Source organism: Siphateles boraxobius, unplaced genomic scaffold (assembly GCF_051911475.1).
Source record: "Siphateles boraxobius isolate OS27281-9 unplaced genomic scaffold, OSU_SipBor_1 41, whole genome shotgun sequence".
In the NCBI taxonomy this organism is placed as follows: domain Eukaryota; kingdom Metazoa; phylum Chordata; class Actinopteri; order Cypriniformes; family Leuciscidae; genus Siphateles; species Siphateles boraxobius.
The window spans coordinates 18,784,146-18,801,485 of NW_027509042.1; the positions used below are offsets into that span (position 1 = coordinate 18,784,146).

A 17,340-nucleotide genomic window follows, 5' to 3' on the forward strand; every position below is an offset into this window, starting at 1 on the left:
TTCTTTCTAACTAATCTTTCTTCTTTCTTTCTTTCTTTCTTTCTTTTTCTTTCTTTCTTTCTAACTAATCTTTCTTCTTTCTTTCTTTCTTTCTAACTAATCTTTCTTCTTTCTTTCTTTCTTTCTAACTAATCTTTCTTCTTTCTTTCTTTCTTTCTTTCCTTCTTTCTTTCTTTCTAACTAATCTTTCTTCTTTCTTTCTTTCTTTCTTTCTTTCTAACTAATCTTTCTTTCTAACTAATTCTTTCTTTCTTTCTTTCTAACTAATCTTTCTTCTTTCTTTCTTTCTTTCTTTCTAGCTAATCTTTCTTCTTTCTTTCTAACTAATCTTTCTTCTTTCTTTCTTTCTTTCTTTCTTTCTAACTAATATTTCTTTCTTTCTTTCTTTCTTTCTTTCTAACTGATATTTCTTCTTTCTTTCTTTCTAACTAATCTTTCTTTCTTTCTTTCTTTCTTTCTAACTAATCTTTCTTCTTTCTTTCTAACTAATCTTTCTTCTTTCTTTCTTTCTTTCTTTCTTTCTTTCTTTCTTTTTTACTTTTTCTTTCTTTCTTTCTAACTAATCTTTCTTCTTTCTTTCTTTCTTTCTTTCTAACTAATCTTTCTTCTTTCTTTCTTTCTTTCTAACTAATCTTTCTTCTTTCTTTCTTTCTTTCTTTCTTTCTTTCTTTCTTTCTTTCTTTCTTTCTTTCTTTCTTTCTTTCTTTCTTCTTTCTTTCTTTCTTTCTTTCTTTCTTTCTTTCTTTCTTTCTTTCTTTCTTTCTTTCTTTCTTTCTAACTAATCTTTCTTTCTTTCTAACTAATCTATCTTTCTTTCTAACTAATCTTTCTTTCTAATCTATATTTCTTTCTAACTAATCTTTCTTTGTTTCTAACTAATCTTTCTTTCTTTCTAACTAATCCATCTTTCTTTCTAACTAATCCATCTTTCTTTCTCTTTCTAACTAATCTTTCTTTCTTTAAACTTTAAACTTATTCAAACTCTCTGGTCCGGCTTTCTCAAGCCAACTTAAAGTTTGTCTCATCAAACTTTATTTTCTAGTTATTATTCTTTTTCTTCTTCTTTTTCTTAACCAAAATTTTCTGACTGCTACTCCGCCTAGAGCTTTAACTCTACAAACTCCAAACTCGGGTCAGACCTTCAGACTGTTCTGACTTAGTGTGCTATATCTTTTCAGACTGATTTGACTTTCAGATTTCTTAAAAATTAATATTAAAAATCATAAAAATCCCATTGACTTTCATTGCAACAGTTCAAATTGAGCCAAGGCTACGGTGGCCCAGCAGTGTACAACACAAAAACTCAAATCTAAACTCCCTGAAGCCCAAGACTCAATTAAACTACCATTCTATATGTACTAATGAACTTATCTATCTATCTATCTATCTATCTATCTATCTATCTATCTATCTATCTATCTATCTATCTATCTATCTATCTATCTATCTATCTATCTATCTATCTATCTATCTCTTTCTATCTATCTATCTATCTATCTATCTATCTATCTATCTATCTATCTATCTATCTATCTATCTATCCATCTATCCATCTATCTATCTATCTATCTATCTATCTATCTATCTATCTATCTATCTATCTATCTATCTATCTATCTATCTATCTATCTATCTATCTATCTATCTATCTATCTATCTATCTATCTATCTTTCTTTCTTTCTTACTAACTAATCTATCTTTCTTTCTTTCTTTCTAACTAATCTTTCTTCTTTCTTTCTTTCTTTCTTTCTTTCTTTCTTTCTAACTAATCTTTCTTCTTTCTTTCTTTCTTTCTAACTAATCTTTCTTCTTTCTTTCTAACTAATCTTTCTTCTTTCTTTCTGTCTTTCTTTCTTTCTAACTAATATTTCTTTTTTCTTTTTTTCTTACTAACTAATCTATCTTTCTTTCTATCTAACTAATCTTTCTTCTTTCTTTCTTTCTTTCTAACTAATCTTTCTTCTTTCTTTCTTTCTTTCTTTCTTTCTTTCTTTCTTTCTTTCTGTCTAACTAATATTTCTTCTTTCTTTCTTTCTAACTAATATTTCTTCTTTCTAACTAATCTTTCTTCTTTCTTTCTAACTAATCTTTCTTTCTTTCTAACTAATCTTTCTTTCTTTCTAACTAATCTTTCTTCTTTCTTTCTTTCTTTCTAACTAATCTTTCTTCTTTCTTTCTTTCTTTCTAACTAATCTTTCTTCTTTCTTTCTTTCTTTCTTTCTTTCTTTCTTTCTTTCTTTCTTTCTTTTTCTTTATTTCTTTCTAACTAATCTTTCTTCTTTCTTTCTTTCTTTCTAACTAATCTTTCTTCTTTCTTTCTTTCTTTCTTACTTTCTAAATAATCTTTCTTTCTTTCTTTCTTTCTAACTAATCTTTCTTTCTTTCTTTCTTTCTTTCTTTCTTTCTTTCTTTCTTTCTTTCTTTCTTTCTTTCTAACTAATCTTTCTTCTTTCTTTCTAACTAATCTTTCTTCTTTCTTTCTAACTAATCTTTCTTCTTTCTTTCTTTCTTTCTTTCTTTCTTTCTTTCTTTCTTTCTTTCTTTCTAACTAATCTTTCTTCTTTCTTTCTTTCTTTCTTTCTTTCTTTCTTACTAATCTTTCTTCTTTCTTTCTTTCTTTCTAACTAATCTTTCTTCTTTCTTTCTTTCTTTCTTTCTAACTAATCTTTCTTTTTTCTTTCTTTCTTTCTTTCTTTCTTTCTTTCTTTCTTTCTTTCTTTCTTTCTTTCTTTCTAACTAATATTTCTTCTATCTTTCTTTCTAACTAATATTTCTTCTTTCTAACTAATCTTTCTTCTTTCTTTCTAACTAATCTTTCTTTCTTTCTAACTAATCTTTCTTTCTTTCTAACTAATCTTTCTTCTTTCTTTCTTTCTTTCTAACTAATCTTTCTTCTTTCTTTCTTTCTTTCTTTCTTTCTTTTTCTTTCTTTCTTTCTAACTAATCTTTCTTCTTTCTTTCTTTCTTTCTAACTAATCTTTCTTCTTTCTTTCTTTCTTCCTAACTAATCTTTCTTTCTTTCTTTCTTTCTAACTAATCTTTCTTTCTTTCTTTCTTTCTTTCTAACTAATCTTTCTTCTTTCTTTCTAACTAATCTTTCTTCTTTCTTTCTAACTAATCTTTCTTCTTTCTTTCTTTCTTTCTTTCTTTCTTTCTTTCTTTCTTTCTTTCTTTCTAACTTATCTTTCTTTCTTTCTTTCTTTCTTTCTTTCTTTCTTTCTTTCTTTCTTTCTTTCTTCTTTCTTTCTTTCTTTCTTTCTTTCTAACTAATCTTTCTTCTTTCTTTCTTTCTTTCTTTCTAACTAATCTTTCTTTTTTCTTTCTTTCTTTCTTTCTTTCTTTCTTTCTTTCTTTCTTTCTTTCTTTCTTTCTTTCTTTCTTTCTAACTAATCTTTCTTCTTTCTTTCTTTCTTTCTTTCTTTCTTTCTTTCTTTCTTTCTTTCTTTTTCTTTCTTTCTTTCTAACTAATCTTTCTTCTTTCTTTCTTTCTTTTTTTCTTTCTAACTAATCTTTCTTCTTTCTTTCTAACTAATCTTTCTTCTTTCTTTCTAACTAATCTTTCTTCTTTCTTTCTTTCTTTCTTTCTTTCTTTCTTTCTTTCTTTCTTTCTAACTTATCTTTCTTTCTTTCTTTCTTTCTTTCTTTCTTTCTTTCTTTCTTTCTTTCTTTCTTTCTTCTTTCTTTCTTTCTTTCTTTCTTTCTAACTATTCTTTCTTCTTTCTTTCTTTCTTTCTTTCTTTCTTTCTTTCTAACTAATCTTTCTTCTTTCTTTCTAACTAATCTTTCTTTCTTTCTTTCTAACTAATCTTTCTTCTTTCTTTCTTTCTAACTAATCTTTCTTCTTTCTTTCTTTCTTTCTTTCTTTCTTTCTTTCTTTCTTTCTTTCTTTCTTTCTTTCTTTCTTTCTTTCTTTCTTTCTAACTAATCTTTCTTCTTTCTTTCTTTCTTTCTAACTAATCTTTCTTCTTTCTTTCTTTCTTTCTAACTAATCTTTCTTCTTTCTTTCTTTCTTTCTTTCTTTCTTTCTTTCTTTCTTTCTTTCTTTCTCTTTCTTTCTTTTTCTTTCTTTCTAACTAATCTTTCTTCTTTCTTTCTTTCTTTCTTTCTTTCTAACTAATCTTTCTTCTTTCTTTCTTTCTTTCTTTCTAACTAATCTTTCTTCTTTCTTTCTTTCTTTCTAACTAATCTTTCTTTCTTTCTTTCTAACTAATCTTTCTTCTTTCTTTCTTTCTAACTAATCTTTCTTCTTTCTTTCTTTCTTTCTTTCTTTCTTTCTTTCTTTCTTTCTTTCTTTCTTTCTTTCTTTCTTTCTTTCTAACTAATCTTTCTTCTTTCTTTCTAACTAATCTTTCTTCTTTCTTTCTAACTAATCTTTCTTCTTTCTTTCTTTCTTTCTTTCTTTCTTTCTTTCTTTCTTTCTTTCTTTCTTTCTTTCTTTCTAACTAATCTTTCTTCTTTCTTTCTTTCTTTCTTTCTTTCTTTCTTTCTTTCTTTCTTTCTTTTTCTTTCTTTCTTTCTAACTAATCTTTCTTCTTTCTTTCTTTCTTTCTAACTAATCTTTCTTCTTTCTTTCTTTCTAACTATTCTTTCTTCTTTCTTTCTTTCTTTCTTTCTTTCTTTCTTTCTTTCTTTCTTTCTTTCTTTCTTTCTTTCCTTCTTTCTTTCTTTCTAACTAATCTTTCTTTCTAACTAATTCTTTCTTTCTTTCTTTCTAACTAATCTTTCTTCTTTCTTTCTTTCTTTCTAACTAATCTTTCTTCTTTCTTTCTTTCTTTCTTTCTTTCTTTCTTTCTTTCTTTCTTTCTTTCTTTCTTTTTCTTTCTTTCTTTTTCTTTCTTTCTTTCTAACTAATCTTTCTTCTTTCTTTCTTTCTTTCTAACTAATCTTTCTTCTTTCTTTCTTTCTTTCTTTCTAACTAATCTTTCTTTCTTTCTTTCTAACTAATCTTTCTTCTTTCTTTCTTTCTAACTAATCTTTCTTCTTTCTTTCTTTATTTCTTTCTTTCTTTCTTTCTTTCTAACTAATCTTTCTTCTTTCTTTCTTTATTTCTTTCTTTCTTTCTTTCTTTCTAACTAATCTTTCTTCTTTCTTTCTAACTAATCTTTCTTCTTTCTTTCTTTCTTTCTTTCTTTCTTTCTTTCTTTCTTTCTTTCTTTCTTTCTAACTAATCTTTCTTCTTTCTTTCTTTCTTTCTTTCTTTTTCTTTCTTTCTTTCTAACTAATCTTTCTTCTTTCTTTCTTTCTTTCTAACTAATCTTTCTTCTTTCTTTCTTTCTAACTATTCTTTCTTCTTTCTTTCTTTCTTTCTTTCTTTCTTTCTTTCTTTCTTTCTTTCTTTCTTTCTTTCTTTCTTTCTTTCTTTCTAACTAATCTTTCTTTCTAACTAATTCTTTCTTTCTTTCTTTCTAACTAATCTTTCTTCTTTCTTTCTTTCTTTCTTTCTTTCTTTCTTTCTTTCTTTCTTTCTTTCTTTCTTTCTTTCTTTTTCTTTCTTTCTTTCTTTCTTTCTTTCTTTCTTTCTAACTAATATTTCTTCTTTCTTTCTTTCTTTCTTTCTTTCTTTCTTTCTTTCTTTCTTTCTTTCTAACTAATATTTCTTCTTTCTTTCTTTCTTTCTTTCTTTCTTTCTTTCTTTCTAACTAATATTTCTTCTTTCTTTCTAAATTCATTTCTTTAATTCATACACTTATGAACACAATCTTTCTATCTCTCTTTCTTTCTTTCTTTCTCTCTTTCTTTTTAAATAATCTTTCTATATTTCTTTCTTTCTAACTAATCTTTCTATCTTTCTTTCTTTCTTTCTTTCTAACTAATTTTACTTTCTATCTTTCTTTCTTTCTAACTAATCTTTCTTTCTTTCTAACTAATCTTTCTATCTTTCTTTCTATCTCTCTTTCTAATCTTTCTTTCTAACTAATCTTTCTTTCTTTCTTTCTTTCTTTCTTTCTTTCTTTCTTTCTTTTCTAACTAATCTATTTCTTTCTAACTAATCTTTCTTTCTTTCTTTCTAACTAATCTTTCTATCTTTCTTTCTTTCTTTCTTTCTAATCTTTCTTTCAATCTTTCTTTTTTTCTTTCTTTCTAACTAATCTTACTTTCTAACTTTCTTTCATTCTAACTAATCTTTCTTTCTAACTAATCTTTCTTTCTAACTAATCTTTCTATCTCTCTTTCTTTCTTTCTCTCTTTCTTTCTAACTAATCTTTCTATCTATCTTTATTTCTTTCTAATCTTTCTTTCAATCTTTCTTTCTTTTTAGCAACCACCCAAAATACCTTAAAACACCCTAGCAACACCATAGCAACCACCCAAAATGCTCTAGAACACCCTAGCAACCATCCAGAACACCCTAGCAACCACCCAAAATACCTTAAGTCACCCTAGCAACACCATAGCAACCACCCAAAATACCCTAGAACACCCTAGCAACACCCTAGCAACCACCAGAACACCTTAAAACACCATAGCAACACCATAGCAACCACCCAAAATACCCTAGAACACCCTAGCAACACCCTAGCAACCACCAGAACACCTTAAAACACCATAGCAACACCATAGCAACCACCCAAAATACGCTATAACACCCTAGCAACTGCATAGCAACCCCCAGAACACCCTAGCAACTGCCTAGCAACCACCCAGAACACCCTAGCAACCACCCAAAATACCTTAAATCACCCTAGCAACACCATAGCAACCACCCAAAATACCATAGAAAACCCTAGCAACACCCTAGCAACCACCAGAAAACCCTAGCAACTGCATAGCAACCACCCAGAACACCCTAGCAACCACCCGAAATACCCTAGAACACCCTAGTAACACCATAGCAACCACCCAGAACACCCTAGAAACCACCCAAAATACCTTAAAACACCCTAACAACACCATAGCAACCACCCAAAATACCTTACAACACCATAGCAACCACCCAGAACACCCTAGCAACTAATATAAACTTCAAACTACTTTAAAATTCAAACTAAATTTAAACTTCAAACTACTTTTAACTTTAAACTAATTTAAACTTATTTAAACTTTAAACTAATTAAAACTATAAACTAATTTAAACTTCAAATTACTTTAAACTTCAAACTAATTTACATTTTAAACTAATTTACATATTAAACTAATGTAAACTTCAAACTACTTTAAAATTCTTTAAACTTTCTGGTCCAAACTTTCACAAGCCAACTTAAAGTTTGTCTCGACGAACTTTTTCTAGTTTTAATTGAAATGTCTCATGCTCAGTGTTGGGGGTAACTTATTACAAGTAACTTGAGTTATGTAATCAGATTACTTTTTCAAGTAACTAGTAAAGTAACGCATTACTTTTTCAATTTACATCAAAATATCTGAGTTACTTTTTCAAATAAGTAACGCTAGTTTCTTTTTCACATTTATTGACTGACAGATCTCCTGTCCCCATGTTGAGAGAAATAAAGTGAGGTGTTGTGTGCATTTGCATTGAACATGCATTTACTCATCTCACTTGCACAAAAACATTCAGTATTCCTCAAAATGAATAAAAACAGTCAAATGCAATCTCAGAATTTTGTGCAAAAGTTTTATAATTAACTATGTTAAATTACACAAATATACTTTATGTATTTAATCTCACTTTATTAACCAATGTCTTTGCTGCTGACCTACAATGATCTAATTCAACCATACTAATAAGCAAAAATGACTTTAGATTCGGTTTAGAAATAAGAGTGTTGAACTTCCTCCTCCTGTATCCTATTGTTATTTAATCAAGAACAGCAGCAGCTGAAAGGTTTGTTTGAGCGGCGCCCTCTACTGTACAGTAGTAAATATGCATTTCCTTCAGCCTTAGGCTTATTCATTTAACTTTTGATGTGAAAGGGCCTTAACAATTGGCAAAAATAGATTGTTTTAGCTGTTATTAAAAAACAAACAAACAAGCCCATGCAGGTGAGAAAAAGTAACGCAAAAGTAATGTAACGCATTACGTTCCATAAAAAGTAACTAAGTAACGTACTTAGTTACTTTTTTGGGGAGTAACGCAATATTGTAATGCATTACTTTTAAAAGTAACTTTCCCCAACACTGCTCATGCTTATTCCCTTCTTACATGTAAATAAAAGTTATATAGATGATTCTTTTCTAGATGAGTTCTGTCTCCTATCAGTGAATCAAAGTATATTCAGTTCATTTGACCAGTACATTGTAAATCCTTGTGGAGAAAATTGATGATAATTAAACACACTGACAATCTGGTGGAGTAGTATTTTATTATTTTCAAAGTAGCAGCATTTATGACATTCCTTAAACGTGGTATAAACTACAAAAACAAATTATACATTTACAGTTGCCAAAAATAATCCTAATTATAATATATAATATATTATATAATTTGGGCCTTCCTCTAAACAACTATCTATACAAAAAAAAGGATATACACATTTCAGACTGAAGTGATGTAGATTTTAACTTGCCTTTTATGTGAAATTTTGAATAACTAGTGCAGCATTTCAGTACCATGGACAGGGAAAGGAATTCAGTGCCAAGGACAGCAGTGGGGGAAATGCTGCAATCTGATTGGCTGTCAGTGCATTACAACTATCTGCGGCTAGCACCCGCGGAAAGAGCATGCGCTCTACCACCGAGCTACATCCCCTCATGGTGATAATAGTGTTGTTATTTACTTACATGTACCTTTAAAGGTCCCCTGCCATGAAATTTTCACTTTCTGAGTTTTTTCTAACATTAATATTAGTTCCCCTAGCCTGTATTTGGTCCCCTCGTGTCTAGAAATTTCAGTCGGTGTAAACCGAGTTTTGGCTATCTTTCTCTGTCTGTGAGAAAATGAGATCTCAGACGGGCTGATCTTGAATCTCCCCTATATCAGTGGTTCCCAACCTTTTTTGGTCTGAGACCCCCTTTTTCCCAATAAAATATTTTAGGGCCCCCCTTTACATTTAATGATATTATCGCTCTTGTAAGCTTGCAGCAAGGATGACAAAATATGTTGTTTTCAAACAAACGGTATATTTACTATAACCAGATATGTTTATGCTCAAATAATAGCCTATAAAATTGAAAATACAATAACAAAAACATCAGTAGGCCCTTTGTAATTTAAAAACGTAAGCCTAGGAGAAGCCTATATATTGGCCCTTATTTGAAATGCAAAACCTGAAAATATTCCCACTGGTGTGTAGGTAAAAAAAGAAGGAATATAGGCTATTACTAAATGACTGCTGTCTGGGGCCTCAATACTTGCAAGTTATTTGTGAGGCTTTATCAATGTGAGGCTTTATTTTTTACGTTTTTGGCGCTTTAGCGAGCGATAATAAACTTGCGTTTATTAACAGAATAATGCGCAGGGCTCGCAAAATTTAAAAATTGCTGGTAGCCCTTCGGGCAGGCACTCTTCAGATTTTGGTAGCCCGAAATGAATTTTACTAGCCCAAATAAAAAGACAATTTTTAATGTAGAAAATTGGTTAGGAGTCAAAACATCAATCAAAAACTTTTTAAAAACACAAATATCAACAATTGGATATAAAATAATCAAATTAGAATCATCAATACAAATATGCCATCTGGTTCTAACTGAACTGAAATTTGTGTGACCAGTGTGGAACATGAATCAGTCTGTGGCTCAGCCCCCAATGAGGGTATGATTAAAAAAGTTAACACTTTAGTTTAGAGTCTAATTCTTACTATTAACAAGTTTCATTAACATGCAGATGGCAGGGTTTTATAATTTCTGAGGTCCCGGATGTGAGGTAGGCTAGTTAGGGGGGTTCGAGATAATTTGTATTTCTCTGATCTACATATCCCAAAAAATTGGATAACAACAACTTTAAAAACATGTCATGCAGCTGATTATTTTTCTCTCCTGATGCCAGTGAAGAAAGTAAACATAGGGTCAACTGATAGGTTGATGTATGAATCATTTTCTCAGATGCGTTAATTTACTGAAAGCTACTAGGAAAGCTAGGTAGCCTAACTAAGTTTATTAAATGCATTCACAATATATACAAATTCATTATTGATCTTAATCCTAACACAGGGCCGTAGACAGGGCTTTATAATCAAAGAGGTCCTAAATTTAAGATTGTCAGGGGGTTCAAATTTTTTTATTTCTCTGATGTGTGCATTTCAAGACATTTGAAGGACAAAAAAGGATAAGAAATAGCTTTAAAACCATGTCTCCTGTCAAAAACCTCTCTCCTCATCTCCATCACTCTTTCTTTTTCTCTGTCTCCTCATTTTGCCCTGGTCTCTTCCCCTCCTAAAAATGAACTTTTTTAATTTACTGAAGGCTACAAATTGTATTATATTAATTCTCAACATGTACACATTCATTATTAATCTTGTGCCTAACATGATGCAAACGGCTTTAATGTTTCTTGTCACCTCACAATGACAGTAAACTAATTATTACATTAGGCCTACATGAATCACGTTAGATAAGCCTATTTTCAGTATATAGTTTGCCTGATTATTTTTGTCATTCGTTTAACATTTATGACCTAAAAAAACTGTCAAATATGAAATGTTTTGTTCAGCTACTTACATCTTATCTCGCACTTGACGGCCATAAACTGAAGCGTCAGTCACTCTGGTAAAATTCGCGCTCAGCAGCTTCTGTGAACATATAGCCCGCCTATTTGATTGGTCATCTTTGATTTGTCATCTCAAATATTCTGACATTGACGAGCAGTGACAGACCAAGGAGGCTAATATGAACACACACACACACACACACACACACACACACACACACACACACACACACACACACACACACACACACACACACACACACACACACACACACACACACACACACACACACACACACACACACTGTCCTCTTTTTCTGACGTGCACTCTGCTCGCGTGCCGCTGCGGTTTGAAGATTATCGCGCTGAATCTGATTATATCAAGACTGAAGCGAACACGAATTTGTGAAGTTTACACTTAATCACACATTTTTAGGTGGGCGAGGCAGAAGTTTAGGGGAATTTGATTACACTATTTCAGATAGCCCGTCGGGCAGGCCGGTTATGCATTTTGTTAGCCCGACTTGAAAACACAATAGCCCCGGGACGTCGGGCTAGCGATTTTGCGTGCCCTGATGCGTCTTTCGGAAGAACATTGTAGCCGGAACTACTTCTCTCTGTGTACGTCTATGACGAGTCACGCAGGTACTGGGCTACTCCTCAGCGGCAGCGATCCGAACCAGTGTAAAATAGTCCCAATGTAAACACTTATTATAGGTGTACCATAGTGGTTCAGGATAAGACAAAAACACGGATTGATGGAATCATGATGAACTCGCTCATTATATAAATTTTGAACAGGAAAAAGTTAAGGAATTTTATTTAATGCTCATTGCTCCAAACTTTTCAAAATATGACGCGACCCCCCACAGAGCTCGCTGAGGCCCCCTTGTGGGCCGCGACCCCCCTGTTGGGAACCACTGCCCTATATGACGTCATATAGGGGAAAGGTTACCTCCCCCCTCTCTGCTTTGCCCTGCCAGAGAATTTGACCCGCCCATGAGAAAACGAGCTAGGAAGTACGAACGCGCACGCGTGATCTTAGTTTATCCTCGAGATCATGGCGTGTGACCGATCGAAGCACACAAGTTGAATAGAGAGATATAATGGCTTGCAAAACGAGCGAAGCATGGCAGTTGATCAGTGTTCGAATGTTCAAATGAACACAAAAGTATTTTTTAATTCCTTCATCCGAGCCTATGAAACAATGGGTTCAATTTATTTTCTCTGGAAATGCGCCGATACAACTTCCCAAAGTTTTGGATGGTCCAAACATTTCACCGACGACTGTTTCCTCAACTTGGGCCAATACAGAGCTGGCCTCGATGAACGTCTGAAAATAAATCGATCGAGCTACCAAGCAACAATTCAAGTTCAAGTTCAGAAAGGTAATCTTTCTCTCAAAATCGTTCAATACTGTTAATGCATTAATAAGTCAAGCCAGTGACTAAAATATCACCTTCACATCGTTTCTTTTAGTAGGATAAAAATAATCTTATTTAAATTGTGAACAAATTATTTACAGAAATCGATCAAAGAACAATTTTTCACCAGTGTTGGGAGTAACGCGTTACAAAAGTAATGCATTACAGTAAAATATTACTTTTTGCTGTAACGCAGTAGTGTAAGGCATTAATAATCAATTTTCAGTAATATTTTACTATATTACATGTTCAGTTACGCTTGCGTTACAACACACTTTTAGTTTTAATTGTAAAAAAAAACAACAACAAAAAAAACAGCAAGACCACGAAACATTAACGAATGAAAAATGCCAGTAGGCTAAGTTACCTGTTCGTGGTCAGTCAATACCCACCCAGCAAAAACTCGTTGAAAAGACGTCGAAAAGACGACATTGCCAGACGTCTAAACAACGTTAAAATTTGGTTGAAAAGTGAAAGGTGAAAAGCCGTCTTTTTCAGGTCGTTGAAAAGACGCCTATAAAACGACGTCCCACTCACGTCTAAATTAGGTTGTAAAGTGAGTTGAAAAGACGTCTTTTTCAGGCCTAATTTCAACCGTGAATTTATGATTATATTTAATATTCATAATTACTGTAAAAATAAGACAATTCACAAAAGAGTAGCAAAACATTTATTGACACGTCAAATACATCTTTCACGTAAAAAACACTTTCCTGATCACATCGTAAGCCTGCATTTGATCAAACATACCCTAAAAATAATAGCCTAAAAAATAGCCACGTATGGTGTCCAAGTTTGTAAATAAAGACTAAATGGCAGCGTCTGATATATTTTTTATAGCGATTTATTTTTACAGGAGTGCCGTGAGTCATGATTTCGGCCTCTGTGCTCGTGCTGGCCAGTGGAAAAGCGGCTAATGGGTGAAGAAGAAGACTGTATTCGCGAGATGGACGTATGTGCATTAGGCTACTCCATTTGTTCTGTGTTTTCTTTCTAAACAGTTAGGCTATGTTTAGGTGGTATTTTTCTTGTTTTCATTACGCAATCATTTTTGATGCTGTGGTGACGCGTTCACGTAACATGATGAAAGGAAAGCAACTAAAAGCTGTCACAAAGAACCAGCAAAAGCAATGATTATGAATATGTCAAATAAATCAAGGAGACATTTTAATTGTTTATTAATAAAGATGAAGTTGATGTTGCTGACTCGCGATCTTCACAGTAGTGAATGTGCCAGAGAGAAATGCACATTTCATACAGATAAGCAGAGAGCAGTCCGTTTTCTTTCGTTTTGAATTGTTCTGTTTACAAGTAGACATTTCAATATATATATATATATATATAATATATATATATTTTATATATATATATATATATTTTTTTTTCAGGTCTGTGAAGTAGGCTAACTTATAGCCTATGCTGAGTTTCGGTTAATTTATGAGACACGCTCCAGTTCACGCGCAGGCGCCTCCGTGTCGTGATTATCTATTGTCTGCTATATTTACTTCTCATCTATTAAATACAGGCAATTGGTTGATGAAACATTGATTAAAATTAAGATACAATTGGTACAAATCGAAATTCACTTTAAAGAAATTTGTGTCTTCTGTTTGAGGTCTCTGTGAAAGTTTTAAAACAGTATTTTAGTGCCGCTTCAGAGCGGTCACATCCGTAACAGAGAACTGTCACGTAGCCTACATTTTTTTTCCCCTCATAAATGCGAACACGAAAAATAAAATAAAATGAATATTTTATGTTTTGTGGAGAGCCAACCCTTCTTCATCCGGTGGGTAGTATTACTTTTGATTTGCGCAGTGTAATTCACAGAATTACAAAAAAAATATTTTGCCTCCTAAAAGTTAAATATTTTTTTTGTCACGCATGTATGAATGCGTGTGTATTTCCCTCATATTAAATATAAAACGCATGTGTAGACTGATATTTTTCTAATGTATGGACTCTTTTAAGGGGGTATCCTATGGATAAATAGACGTTTCAATATATTGGTATTAAATGCATTTTCTGGAGAATTTATATTTCAAGTTTTGACTGTAAATGTCATGCCCAAAACCCTGGAATTCCCCAATTTTAAATAATTTATCCTCAACTAGTTTTGTGGTGTAGGTCTACGTATTTTATAATGTTAACTTCAAAATTCAAATAATATTAATAGAAATTTAAAGATGTGGTAGCATTGGATCTGGACGGGAAAGATAACTCTTGGAGTTGGAAGGGGTGTGTCGCGATTCTGCAGGTTCCTGGATCTGAGTGTCGCGATTTCGGTTTCATATCGCATATCGTTACAGCCTTAGAATGTTAAGTTGTACTACTGTATAGCTATTTTGGTGAAAGTAACTCAAAAGTAATACAGGAGTAATGTAACGCATTACAATTCTGAGACAGTAATATTGTAAGGTAATGAATTACTTTTAAATTGCAGTAACAAGTAATGTATAATGTATTACAGTTTGGAAGTAACTTGCACAACACTGTTTTTCACACAGCGCAAGTTTATCTGGACAACTCGTTACGAAATCAATGACTCACGACTGCACAACGAAGCTCTTACTGTATGTACATCATCGTGTTTGCATTGGTGAAAGCATTAGAGAGAGTGCGAGATATATCCAGCTGCAGACCCGCAGCACCACAAGTTTCAGAACCCCAGCGCCAGAACCCCAGCGCCAGAACCGGAAGTGAGGGAGGGGCGGAATTATTATTATTGCATTGTAGTTATTTTTGCAAGAATGTAAGGACAAAATGGGCCAGAGAGTGAGTTCCTCATTTGATACATTATAAGTTAAATTTATACAGGATTGTTGTGATAAAATGGGCCTAGTGGTGAATTTTTCATTTGTTGTATACATTTTTATTATTTCTTTTAAACAATTCCGAATTTTCTCTCTCTTTTTTAGATTTTTGACATTATTGTTTTACATAAAGAAAAATGCATGCTGCACATGTTCTTGTGAAATAAAGTATATTTTATATAAAATGCCCATACGTTTTTTTTTATTAAACAATCAAAACCATGGCATTACAAATTCATATTAACAATACATACCTTCAAAATCAAAACAATTTAAATTTTTTGTAAACACAATAAATAAATAGAACATAAAATATCACAGAGGTCTAATCAGTTATCAAATTGTGTATAATTTTGAAAACCTCCAAGGCTTGTCTTGTTTTTATATCTTTCAAAGCTTTCGTATACAGAGTTAACTCCTTCATAAAAAAACAAAAACAAAGGTCTTACCTTCATAAATCTACACTTATGTATAAACTGCTTAGCTAAAATAATTAAACTGTTATACATTAAAATGCCCATAAGTTTCAAGCATTATTTTTCACCATCATGATCAGGAAGTAACTCTCATAATACAATGAAACGGATAACTATATACAATTATATTACACAAAATCAATGTTTTAAAATGCTTATTGTACTGTTCCTTAATGTATCATTATCACATTTGTATAAAGTTTGACGTTTCGTGTGGGCGGTTTCGTGTCTAAGCAAATTACGCTCCAAAACGTTAGGTGGCGTTACTCGGTTTAGAACGTAAGCTCCGCCCCTCACTTCCAGTCCTGGCGCTGGTGTTAGAACGTAAGCTCCGCCCCTTACTTCCGGTTCTGGCGCTGGGGTTCTGAAACCAAGGGGGTAATCCATCAGCCTGAAGTTGAAGCCTCGCGGGAGCCGCCATCGTAGCAGAACTTCACCTGCTGTTAGCATTCCATTGACTCCCATTCATTTTGGCGTCACTTTGACAGCGAATAACTTTACATCTGAGGCGTCCAAAGACTTCTTTTGTCCATTATATATTTCTAAATAAACACGACAATGTATAAAAGGCTCCATTACTTTGTATCTTACGTTATGGCCCCGTAGTAGCCGTTTTTGTTAAAAACAGGCTAACGATTGCGTCATAACCACGCGACTTTTTGTCGCACAATAGAGACATTACCGTATAGACAGGAGCAGAAGCTCGCAGGCAATCAGGGGGACGTCCCGTCAAGGGAGAAGCCCATAGATAATGAGTCCATAAAAGCAACGGGACAAAATATTTCAACAACGTTTTTGGGGAATTGGAAATAATTCGGTATTTGGCAAGTGAATACATATGAAGTGATTAACGTTGGCAATTTTCACGCACAGCTACTAGAAGATTTACGTCTGTCAGACAGGTTTGTCACGTCATCAAGCTTAGTTTGAGTCGGTTTGAGTCTGCGCGTCAGGAACGGAAGTGCTAAAAAATCGCTAAAAATGGGCTTCAACTGTCTCAACTGAGTTCCAATGAGATGGCTCTGTCCACTTCTTATACTGTCTATGTCTGAAACTGGTGGTGCTGCGGGTCTGCAGCTGGATACTATTATAGGAGAGTGCAGAAACTGCGTTGCAATGATAAGATCTTCAGTCTCGCGATCTACATACTGACATCTGCTTGCTCAATGCTCATCACAGCAACATTTTATGTGATGGGGATAGATCTAAATACTTAAAAAAATTCTCACGATTCGTTAATCTCGATAGCTGTATTAGTAAAAACGTATAATAGCAGTAGTAAAGGTATTCGAGAGAATTTCACATGTAGCTATTTCATATGCACGCATGTCAGCCAATCACAGCAGTGGCCGCGTTTACACTGAATCCCACAGCACACTCCTTCAAACAGAGTGTTCAAATCAGAGGCTAAAATCAGGCTAGGAAAAATGCCTTTTATTTCTAAATTATGACTATTTTTGATCTAAAGAACATACTAACATTATAAGGGCAACCCAGGAAACATAAAATAATAAAATAACCCCATGTGAGGGGACCTTTAAAACTAAATTTATAGGTGATAAAGGGCAACACTGGAATGCATACATATGCAGTTCAGATGTTTAAGAAACAGGGAAAGAAATTAATGTTAAGCACCATATTGCTTGGAGATGCTGGAGATTGAACCCATGTCCTCATACATGCCAAGCATGTGCTCTACCACTGAGCTACATCCCCTGCTGTGGCTGTTGTAGTTCTCTTGTTTAAAAAATAGCTTTATGCACGATGCCTGTGTGATAAATGGGCTTGACTTAAAAGTCTAACACTGCTTGGAGTTGCTGGAGATTGAACCACGGACCTCATACGTGCGAAGCATGCGCTCTACCACTGAGCTACATCCCCTCATGATAATAAGTGTGTTTTGTTATTTACTTACATGCAGTGCTTTAAGTGGCCCAAAAGAGGTGCCGGTACTCTATTATTATAATTATTATTATTTTTTGCTGACTCCCCTCCTCCCCTGAGGTAACAACAACTATATTGAAGGGGTTTATATATATATATATATATATATATATATATATATATATATATATATATATATATATAC

The 17,340-nt window shown here is 32.6% G+C and overlaps 1 non-coding gene across 1 annotated transcript; it reads right to left on the bottom strand.

Annotated features, from left to right (window-relative positions):
* Positions 1 to 16,895: 16,895 nt before the first annotated feature.
* On the bottom strand, positions 16,896 to 16,967 carry trnaa-ggc (transfer RNA alanine (anticodon GGC)). The gene has a single exon. It is a non-coding gene; the product is annotated as a tRNA-Ala (tRNA).
* Between the last annotated feature and the right edge of the window lie 373 nt (positions 16,968 to 17,340).